The 10,909-nt window shown below is 42.3% G+C and overlaps 1 pseudogene; it reads right to left on the minus strand.

Moving 5' to 3' along the window:
- Positions 1-6,711: 6,711 nt before the first annotated feature.
- Positions 6,712-10,156, minus strand: LOC109967300 (G1/S-specific cyclin-D1-like; annotated as a pseudogene).
- Between the last annotated feature and the right edge of the window lie 753 nt (positions 10,157-10,909).

The following is a 10,909-nucleotide window of genomic DNA, read 5'->3' on the forward strand; positions in this document are numbered from 1 at the left end:
AGCAACGTTGGTTAGCGTTTTGCTGTGTATGGGGCGGTGTAGCCACAGACTGGTCAAGGTCACAACATTAAACCCACCAGGTGAGTTTAATGTTGTGGTGTACTTATTTGGTAGATGAAGAACAAACATTACTTCTAAGAATTTATTATAATACATGAGGGGCAGTGTCACTTTCCACAGGAGGCACTGAGGATATGAGTTTTTACTCTGCAATAAATGCATTAGGGTTTAGTCCCCCCTCACCAGGAGGGTGAGGGTGAGGGAGAACTAGGGTAGGACTCAAGTTTGCAGACCCGGGTGCTAGCGGAAAAATGGAGGTTTAATGGAAAAGAAAAACACAAAGTAACAACAGAACAAAGTCCATGTACAATACTGAACCGGAGTAGGGCAGTGACGGCTGAGGAGTCCAGGACAAACAGGTGAGTAGATAGGCTGACGGCTGGAACCAGGTTATACAAATTCATCTAAAAATTGATAAATCAAATTTAAATTGCAAAATCAACACGTGTCTGTGGTACTGTTGGCATCACCTGAAAACGTCTTCATAGATCTCGGTTCAGCTCCCACCACAATGTTTTATATAGTTCTTTTTTCGCTGCAGTTGTATTCCTGTATAGCACATTATTAAATCTGTTTGCACCGAAGTCAGTCCTCTGGGTTAATTTTTTTTTTTTTTGTACCCTCACCACCCCGTGAAGGGGGTGCGATCCTAACACCCCGATCAGGAATGTTTTCTTCTCACTAAGCTGTAAACAATGCTGAGGTGTCTGCTCCTTTTGTTTCTTTAAAAACGTGATTTGATGAGTGAACTCCAGCAGTTCATTCATTCAACTCATCATTCAGGATCAGAACAGCTCAGGGTGATTTATTCTGCAGCATCTGAAAATAAAGACCAGACATTCCAGTTGAATCAACATGAAATCAACAGCACTTACATAAAAACATTATGTTCAAACCAAAGCATTCATTGACTCCGTTACGATGTTTAACAGTGTAAAGGTGGCTGTAGGGTGACGCTGTGGCAGGATGTGTTTGATCACAAACTGTTCAGAGTGTCATAGTCATCTCCACAAACGTGCAAGTCTCACAAACCTGTCTGTAGAGGTTGATCAAGGCTCCCAGCCTCACTATGAGCCTCCAACAAAGGCAGGTTTCCATTAAAACAACCTGCCATCACTAAGGTTTGAAGTGCCAAATGTCAACCACAGATTTCTATTAAAACAACTCAGGATGTTCCCTGTGCTCTCTGTGACCTCCATGGCAGCCTCAGTCCTGTCTGACTAGCCTGTTTACTTCCTGCTGCAGTTGGGTGAATGGGTTCTGGTCTGGGCTGTCCCTGACTGTGAGCTTGGCTCGCAGCTGTTGGCACAACTAAAGCATCCAGTACAGCAAAGTTCAAAGTGTTTATTTTGTCATATGCACAGTTAGGAAACATGTTTCCCTGTACAATGAAATTCTTACTTTGCCATCCACATGAATGCCACAAAATACAAATGAAATATAAAGTAGATAAATAACACAAAATCTAAGGCACAAGGAATCTAAGCTAGAGGAACATGTTGCAGTGAGCGCTCACATTGCTAATTATTCATCTTGTGGTCCAGGTATGAAAGAGGTCAAATCCAGTGACAGCTGGTGAGGCACTGACTCTTTTACAGTCAGATTTACAAATACAAATGAACCGTTAACAAATTGTCTTTTAACAAACAATGCATTATGTTTTATATCTCATATCAACATTCTTCACACAAACGTGACCCATATTTAATTTGAGGTTAAAATTTATTCCAATTGAGCTTATTTCTAACTAGAAATAATAAAAGTTGAAATTGAAAGTCCAGATTTGCAAATTTTCTCATCTTGGAAATGTAATCTTCCATTTTGATAAGGTGGATTGTAAAGGAAATATAAACAAGCACGAAGAAGATTGTAGGTAGCGCAAGAATCTGTGGGCTCACTAGCGCCCTCTGCCTTGAGGCGTACTGTTTGCCTCACCGAGTAATTTTTTTACTGGGTTTTATGGTTAATCTGCGAGCCTAAACAAATTACAGCACTACATTTTATCCATTATCTAAATTCAGGCTATGGGACATACGGAAATTCTGCTATTCTTTATTGAAAAAAATTCCTTCAACATTGGATTCGAACGGCAAAAGGGCCTACAACACACACCAGCCGACAAATATTAACATTTATTATATTTTGTGGTTAACTTTTTTTTCTTTTCAAGATTGACAGGGGAGGCTCTGCCTCACCTGCCTCCCCTGACCGCACGTCACTGGTAAAATCAGTTTAACAGTTGGGGCACTGCTCCTTTATATGTGCAGTACCTTCCCAAAAATGGCTTGCCAAAAATGTATTCATGATCAACATGATCCATTGACGGATGTTTCCTCATGTAACCTTGGTGTCTGTGTGGATGAGAAACACGGCACCACTTTAGGAAATAACCTGAGGTGTGAGGGTTGTCTCATTCTGGATACTGGTTTGCACACAAATTAAATCCAGGAGTTACTAACTTCGGGGAACCAGCAGTCTACTTATGGGGTCTGGAGGCTGTTTGTCAAACGTTACCAAAATGATGAGGTGTAAGGTTAAGGTTCGGGGAAGTCTCCTGGAAATGTCTAGGTACAGGCCCTTTAAGTGATGGGGGCAAGTCTGTGTGTGTGTCAGGCAGAGCGGGGACATCATCCAGACTCTGAGGGCCCATGGTGGCCACAGCAAACAGGCAGAGTGTCTGGGGCTCCCTCACCACAGCGTTCGGCTACGATGGAGCTGCAGGTCAGTGGCGTTTCCAGCCTCCTGACACAATCTGTAAAACACCCTCAGTGACAGGGGAGGCTCACTGAGTGTCTGTCCTCTGTGGCAGGACCAGACTCAACACACTGTGTCTGTGCTTTGTCTTCTGACAGGTTTCTGTCATAAGTCTTGTCCAGCATAATTTGATCAGTACCAGTAAAACTACCAAGTGCCCATCCCTCATAATTGCCAAGTGTTTGCTCAAGGGGGATTTGTCAGGTTTTTCCTCTATAATAATAATAATTATAGTGATAATAATAATGTCTAGATCTTACTAAAGAAATCATTTTTGTTGTGATTTGGTGCTATACAAATAAAGCTGAATTCAGTTTAATTGAATAATCCCGCTTGGTGCAATAGCCCACCTGGACTCTACCTTCAGAAATGCCGGTGTCTGACTGATGGACCAAAGTTGATGTTCCTCGCACTTTCCCATGAACAGTGGGTTATCTTATTTTTTTGGTTTATGTATGACTGGTGAACAAGTAGGCACTTCTTACAGCAGACTCAGTATTAATGGGCTTATCAGACCGTTTCCTTTTAATTCATCTTTACACACCATCCTGACAGAAAAACAGCACCAAAAATTCATCATACAGCAAATTCATTGTAGCTTCTAGTTTTTTTTAAACAGTCTAATAAAATCCTGTGACTCTTTAAAGTTTGTTCACATTACAGTGAAAATCAATGGTCTTGTGCTGCACGTTCTGTGCTGGTTGGTAATGAAACCCACGTAGGCGGTTTGGGAAAATTCAGAACGTTGGTTACCGTAACCCGGGGTTCTGTGAATATAGGTGAAGCCAGGATGAAACAATGATTGGCTGTGCACAGAGGTCAGCGCAGCCAAAGTCAAAGTTCAACAGATTTGAACTTTGACCCCCACTCTGCACCATGGACGTCTGTGTTGTGCACCACATACACAACAATAGTGAGGCGCATGCAAAAGCCATTATTTGTGAACAAACCTTTAGACAGGTACTATGCATTTCCCTTTTCTAATGCACACAGGAATAAAATGTGATATCTCTTATCTCCTTTGACTACCTCAAATTGAGAAGGAAATTTGATGCCAAAACACAAGTAGATGTCCTTCTGTTACTAGACTGCTGCAAAGATGGAATAGTTTGCAGAAAAAAGTGAACTGGCTGAGCTCATTCCTTTATCTCAATTAAACTGCTTTTATATAGTATTTTACAGTTTAATGTTGGAGATATTTAATAATAATAATGATTAATGAAGTTACCTCTATTATGTGCTTGTAATGCCATTTGCAGCTGTGTGTCAGTGACTGGCTCTGTCAAACTGAAACCACTGTTCTACTGTCATCATCATCATCATTATCATCATTGTCACCTTTATTTATTCTGGGAAAGTGTGGTTGAGCACAAGCTCTCATTCTCAGTGGTGCCCTGACGTCCAGTTAACACCTTTGAAACAGTAAAACCAATCATAAAATCAGCATCAAAAGTCCAAAGTCACAAAGCACACATTGAAAAACATAAAACATCATATAAAATAAAATCATATTAAAACAGTGCACAAATCAAGTGTTACACTCACATTTAACACAGGATGCTCAGCATCTATAGAGAGCGAGGAATCATGAGCATAACAGATGATCTGACAGATTTGCTCTTACAGATCTGTTCCTGTGCTCTCAGAGTCTGACTTGCAAACAGAGGAGCGCTCGCACCTTGTTTTGTGGGCTTTAAAAACTTTTAGTATGGACAGACTTTCACACAGACTCCAGTGAGAAATCTGAGAGCAGAGAATCAGAAATGAGAGCATGCATGGCCCGGATTATGCTCTCACATCTGTACGCACGCTGTCAAATGCTGAATTGCAAGCTGAGTAGTGCATGACACACTGAGGTTAGAGAATGGCCTGGAGCCACACTCACAGCTGTTGTGTTCATTGTGGCTGGTTGACATATGAGCTGATGTGGACTACTGTAATGTATGTGCCTACTACATAATGCACTGTCTGTCAGTTTTTCTGTCTTATGGTTCATCCTTTGGCTGTGTACTGTACCACTGTTTGTGGAGTTTGGTACAGCTGCACTAAACTGTCTATTTTTAGATTTAATGATGCTCAAAATATTCTTCAACCAAATACCCTAACAAAGAATATGGTGCGTTCTAAAACCCGACTAGTACGATGCCATTTGTGTGGGATGGGTGTGGTCACTGGTCATTTTAACGACATTACAACAAGCGGCATGCCGGCACAGCCAAGTGGAAGGCAGCTATAGTGAAATGTCCCCCATCGTCATCAGACTGTCTGACCAGCCCCCACGTTCAGTGGGTCTCTCTCCCCTTCTCTGCAATGACTGGCCATACCACATAGTGTCTGAGAAATTTCATAATAATAATTAATTAAGTTACATCTCATATTGTGATGTCCCTCATTGTCCACTTTAGTTTGCACCATGCAGGTCCATGGACACAGCCTACACATCATTACACCATCAGAAAATGAAGACAAATAGATTACATGAATAAGCATTAAAATGACCAACACCTAAAGAATTAAATATAACAACTATCAGCAGAGTAACTGTGCTGCCTTGCGCTGAGCTCTGCCTTCAACAGAGCCACATCATATTGTGTTTTAATAACCCCAAATTGACAATATTTTTACTGATAAAACCTACAGACAATTTTATGTCCACCACATTGTCTGTCCAAATCAACATAGATACAGGGTTAAGAGAGCAGCTGTGTGATAAATCAGATTTAAAATGCCACATCGTGTTCACTGCTGTGTCAGTCATGTTTAATGCAGTGGATCTTTGACCAGAGACGTGAAACCCATATACTGTAATATTATAAGTTTGGACAATTCAGAACCCTGTACTGTTGATGGACAGTATAGTAGCCTTTGGATTTTATGAGCCTCAGGTAGGGTTAAACACACTGCATTATTGATGAGGCGCCACCAACGGGGCACCGTAAATACAACGCGGTGAAAACGTCTGCCTACATCTGTAAATGTAATTCTTAAACTCTTACAAAATATTGGTTTTTCAGTCTCTGAGGTGAGAAGAACTGTAAACTCAGTCTCAGTCCGAGTCAGCTGACTCGGACCTTATGTGGACTTTACTCCGGTGGCTCCCTAGTACAAAGTCCGCTCAAGGTCCGAGTGAGCTGGAGTGAGCCCATGTAAGAATATAGCAGCGTATTCACACAGAGCTAGAGCTACATTATCATGTTAATGACATTCTATCATATGACCGGCATGAAACCAGAACAATACAAACATCTGATGGTGAAGGAAAATGGTCATTTCCAGTGAAGACAACAATGAAAGTATCTAACTGGAGACATGACGTGATTCAGAAGCGTCTGTCTGTAAGACCTGATGCCACAAGGCAAGAGATTCTGTTGTTTACGACCAAATTACAAACTGGCTACATGAGCACATCATGTCCCACGTCCTGTGTGCTCTATCCAGGCACATCCCCTGTGAGACCTGTGTGTCAGGTGAGCCCACTCCTGACACTGACTACCTCCTGTTGTGTGCTACAGCACATGTGTGAAAGGGCAACTCTTGACAAAGTCCAGGCCCGATTCTGTGCATACAGTCCAGAATTCATGTGTGAAAATGGCTTAAAATAAGCCTCGAGGCAAAACCACAGTGATGCATCAAGTGTTTGCTGCATCTTGTTTATCTGACCAGGGTTTAAATGGAAGGTAGGTCTTCCAACCATTTCCTCAGTGTTACATAAATTCCAGTCGTGGTTGTCTTTGTTCTGGATGTAATGGTATCTAGTCAGCATCTCCACAGTTCCAGTAAGCTGTTAAGTCCAGCTACTTGTGAGCGTTCCAAAGCACACAGCACATTATGAGTTTTTCTAAGGGTGTCAGAAATGGACAACCATCAGTTCAAGCAGCTTCTCTATTCTCAACTCACTCAGATGCTTATGTCCTAGACATCTGTGGGTGTAGTTGACTGGTCCTGCCCCTCACCAATGTTCTTTGTTTCCATGGTAACGGAGCATAGTTGTTGTGCTCGTCTGAGACTGGTTTCCAGTAAAGACTCGATTTGTTCCCGACACGCCCTGAGACAGTCCTGAAGAGTGAGAGATCTGGTTAGTGTGAAAATCAGACGTCTTGGTTCAGTGTGAATGTAATGGACATGTACCCACCGGGTCACTCCTGATGCTCTGCGCCAGCTGCTCCATCAGTTTCTGTGGCATGATGCCATTGCTGGCCATTCTCATCTGTAAGCCCTCTACTGCTGCCAACATGCTGCCTGCTGCAACCATGGACGGAGAGATGGCTATGAACTTAGCATCTGCAAAAAATGTTTAAAAAATGAAGGTTAGGTTGGTTTTTACAACAGAAATCAGATAAAAGTTTGTATTTGAGTATCTTTCAATTAGGGGACATGCATAAATAATTGATCATTCAATTAGTCAAAAAGGTCAATGTTGTCAAATATTGAAAAGAAATCACATTTTTTGGCGACATTCATTTTTGTATGGTACAGAGAAGCGGAACACAGAGATCACAGCAAGCTGCCAGTGTTTTGACCCTTCTTCAAGGTGGCTTTTTTGATTGCTCTTCATGTGGTTTGGTTGGCTCGGAGCGACACCAGATTATGGTTTTAGTGCCTTCTCAGCAGCTCTTCCCTGGTCAGGTGGGCCACGCTGATTACGGGCAGCTTCTGCAGGTGGTGCAGCCAAACTGTCTGATCATCAGACTGACTGACTCATTGCAGTTGAGCTTCAGTAGCTTATCAGTGAGACAACTATAGCAGCAGTAATAGTACAGTGAACAACAAGTAAGGATGGGCCAAGACAGGTTTCAGCACCTTATATATAGAGATGTAACCATGCATACCTGTGGCACACAGCGCCACAAAGGTCTGAGCGTGTTTCCTGAGTATGGACCTGTTCTCTGTCCTGAAAGGCGGCTGAGACAGGAAGTGGTCGATGAAGTCAAGCGGGGTTACCGAAGCCAGATCCCACTTCAGCTTGTTCAAAACCAGCAGCTCCATTTGCTGTGAGTGGATGAAGACACAGAGGGACAGAAGGGCAGGTTCAAGTGTGATCTAAACAGACAGATGCAGGGATTAATGAAAATGGTGATGGATGTTTTTTTGTCTACTGCTGAGGATTTGGGGCTTTAAGGTGGCACTGGAGGCAAGCCTGGGGGCTATCCAAACCATTAGGACTACTCCTTGAGGGTCCATGAATATTGACTGTGAACTTAGAATACAACAGAGCAATATTTTCCAGACACCTAGTCGTGGCCTGAAGTGTTGGGAACAGAGATCTTTTAATCTTGTGGAGGAGCAACAGGAAAAGGTCAGGAGATTACCAACACTATTAGAACCAACCTCTAGGGACAATACAATCCATACCAATCTGGCCAGTAGCTGCTGCGATATCATGATCTGAGCTAAGGTCTTCAGACAGGCAGACAGAAAAACTGGATGCTATACTTAGGAAAAAAGGTTTCAAACCTTGAGTTACTTGCTGTACAGATCAGTACCCATCTTTGTGTGTGTGATAAGTTGGGGTCTAGGACAGGGCTATAAACATACAGTATGTGACTATGTTTTGTATAGGCTGTGAAAACAAGTCTCCTCTTCATGACAGTCAGTCTGTCATGTCCCTATTTTAATGCAGTGCTCACTGCTGAATGGCCTACCAGCAGCTGAGCAGGTGTGATAGAGTTGTCTGTATAGATGCAGAGTTTCTCTGCAGTCAGCGGGCTGGTCTCCCTCAGCTTGGAAGCCAGGAACACACAGGCAGCTCCCAATAACTGCAGCTGGTGCTTCTTGGTGGGCTCTGCTGACAGGAAGCGGTCCATGTAGTTCATTGCCAGGGGGAAGACTTCATCCTCACACTTCTGCTCCTCACACACCTGCCCAAACAAACCAGGCAACAATTCCACTATTAAATGCAGTTTCTTCATCTGTGCTGTTATAACCTAGGGCTGCTGTGTCTGCTGTCAGTACCACGGCAATTTCTAGCCTCATGTTTCTGTATCTCATAAAAATGTTGAGGTATTCAGGCTTTAGAGTTAGAGAAAATGTAACACATATAGGAGGTTTCACAGTGTTCCATCAAAATCAGAACGGAGAATAGAAAAGGTAAGTAGGCTCTACTGCCAAAAAGATGCCTCTAAAGACAAACAATCCAATTTACAGCCAAATGGGTTTGAGAAATCTGATCAAATATGTTTGAATGGTTTGATATGGTAGGGCTCATCGGTACAGCATGTAAACAGCTGTATGCCAGAAGAATAAGTTGATAGAATATCATCGGTCTAAAGGGCTTCAACCACATCACCCGTTCTATACTACTCATGTGGATTTGTAAGGAGCCCACATGACATAGTGAGGCTGAACAAGATACAAACAAACACTGATTCGTTTCCAGGTGATATAAAGGTGAAGTGTTGTAAGGACGGGGCCATTCATAGATGTCAGGCTCCAACATGAAGCCGAAGGCTGCTGCGCATAGACTGGCAGCTCAGCACAACTTCTGAACTATTTAGAAACATTTCTGAACTGTGGGACGTCATAAACTCTTTGGGGATGACATTCGTTTCCCTGTGTTGTTAAATAAAACAGCTAAAACGCACGAACGAGGCATCATGTCTGACTTCTTAACATGCTCCACAGTTACAACACACTTACGCACCAGGCCACATGTCCGTATTGTGCATTGACAGCAGTTCTGGTGAATTACTTCACTTAAAAGAGAAAACACCACTGACAATCCAGATTTTTTTAAAAGACTACATTAGTAGTAACTTGGCTAAGCAATAGCAAGGCTAGAACTTTAATTCGGCTTCTATTTTGTTCCCATCTGAAAGACCGTATGGATTTTAACGCCCCATCTTTCTCCTTTCACCAAATAAACAGGTTAAGCTGACATTTCGCATGCAGACAGCGACTGTCAGTGACTCGGTCCCAAACAGAATAACACCCTCTTGCACCATACAACTATACAACTTTGAAGCTAAGGAGAGAAACTAAAGCACCAGCTCTGTTAACGTGAAGTACTGGCTTTAACTCACCTCCAAGATCCAGGTAGCCACTATTCTCCTCATGTACGGAGCAATTTCTCTCTGGACGCATCTAAAGTAGTTGGCAGCGGGGAGGTACTTGTCTTCTCCGCGCAAGAGTGCACGCAGGACCCGGTCAGTCAGCAGGTTGTTGTCCCCCTGGGCCCTCCGGGCGCCGGGCGTGCGCCCCTCACGGCACCGCTGCTGAAGGTCCATTTACCTCAGACTGGTGGTGACAACCCGTAAAAACGAACTTTGACTGATTTAACAACAGCAAAATATTAGCCACTTCATATTTAGGAGAAAATATCCAAATCCACCTAAGTGTATTTGTGGGACAGTGCTCCCATCTGTGATTGTCGGTTGGAAAAGTTATGAAAGAAACTCGTTTGTTTCCGTTGTGTCTGTGGGTTAGGCTACTCCTGTAGAGTAGAGTCTGGACAGGACACACACACCTTCTGACTGAGAGACACACCTTCTGACTGAGACACACACAGTGCTGCTGCCCCCTTTTTATTAGTGAACAGCTCTAAGTCAAACTGCTGCAAACTCAATATCTATTCTGAAATGTTTCCCCATGTATCCTACAGGGTGCACACACTTGATAGAGTTTCTGCATATTTAGTAATCATTTTTATTACAAATATTATAACTATATTTCAATAATTGTGAAGTCCTATGACCTGCTGGTTCAAAATCTCTTCTGACATGTTTGTCCACATGTCCTACAGATGGCACACGCTTTAATATAAATTTGTAATAACCTTTATACAATATTAGCTTTATATTCCAATAGTTTTCAAGTTATGTGATATACAGTATTTATTCAAAATCTAGTATAAAAATATTTGTATATCTCCTACATAGTGCACATCCTTTTATAATGATTACTGTAACTTTCAAAGTCATACAATATTTTCATAAAAAATATATTCTAACATGTTTGCCCATGTCCTACAGAAGGCACATCATTTTAAATTAGATTTTAATACATTGAATATTTAATTGTAACTTTTGATAGAAACATTTTTCTACATGTCAGCCCTATGACAGACTGGTGACCTGTCCAGGGTGGACAGGTCACCAGT

Source organism: Monopterus albus, unplaced genomic scaffold (genome assembly GCF_001952655.1).
Source record: "Monopterus albus unplaced genomic scaffold, M_albus_1.0 scaffold127.1, whole genome shotgun sequence".
Classification (NCBI taxonomy): domain Eukaryota; kingdom Metazoa; phylum Chordata; class Actinopteri; order Synbranchiformes; family Synbranchidae; genus Monopterus; species Monopterus albus.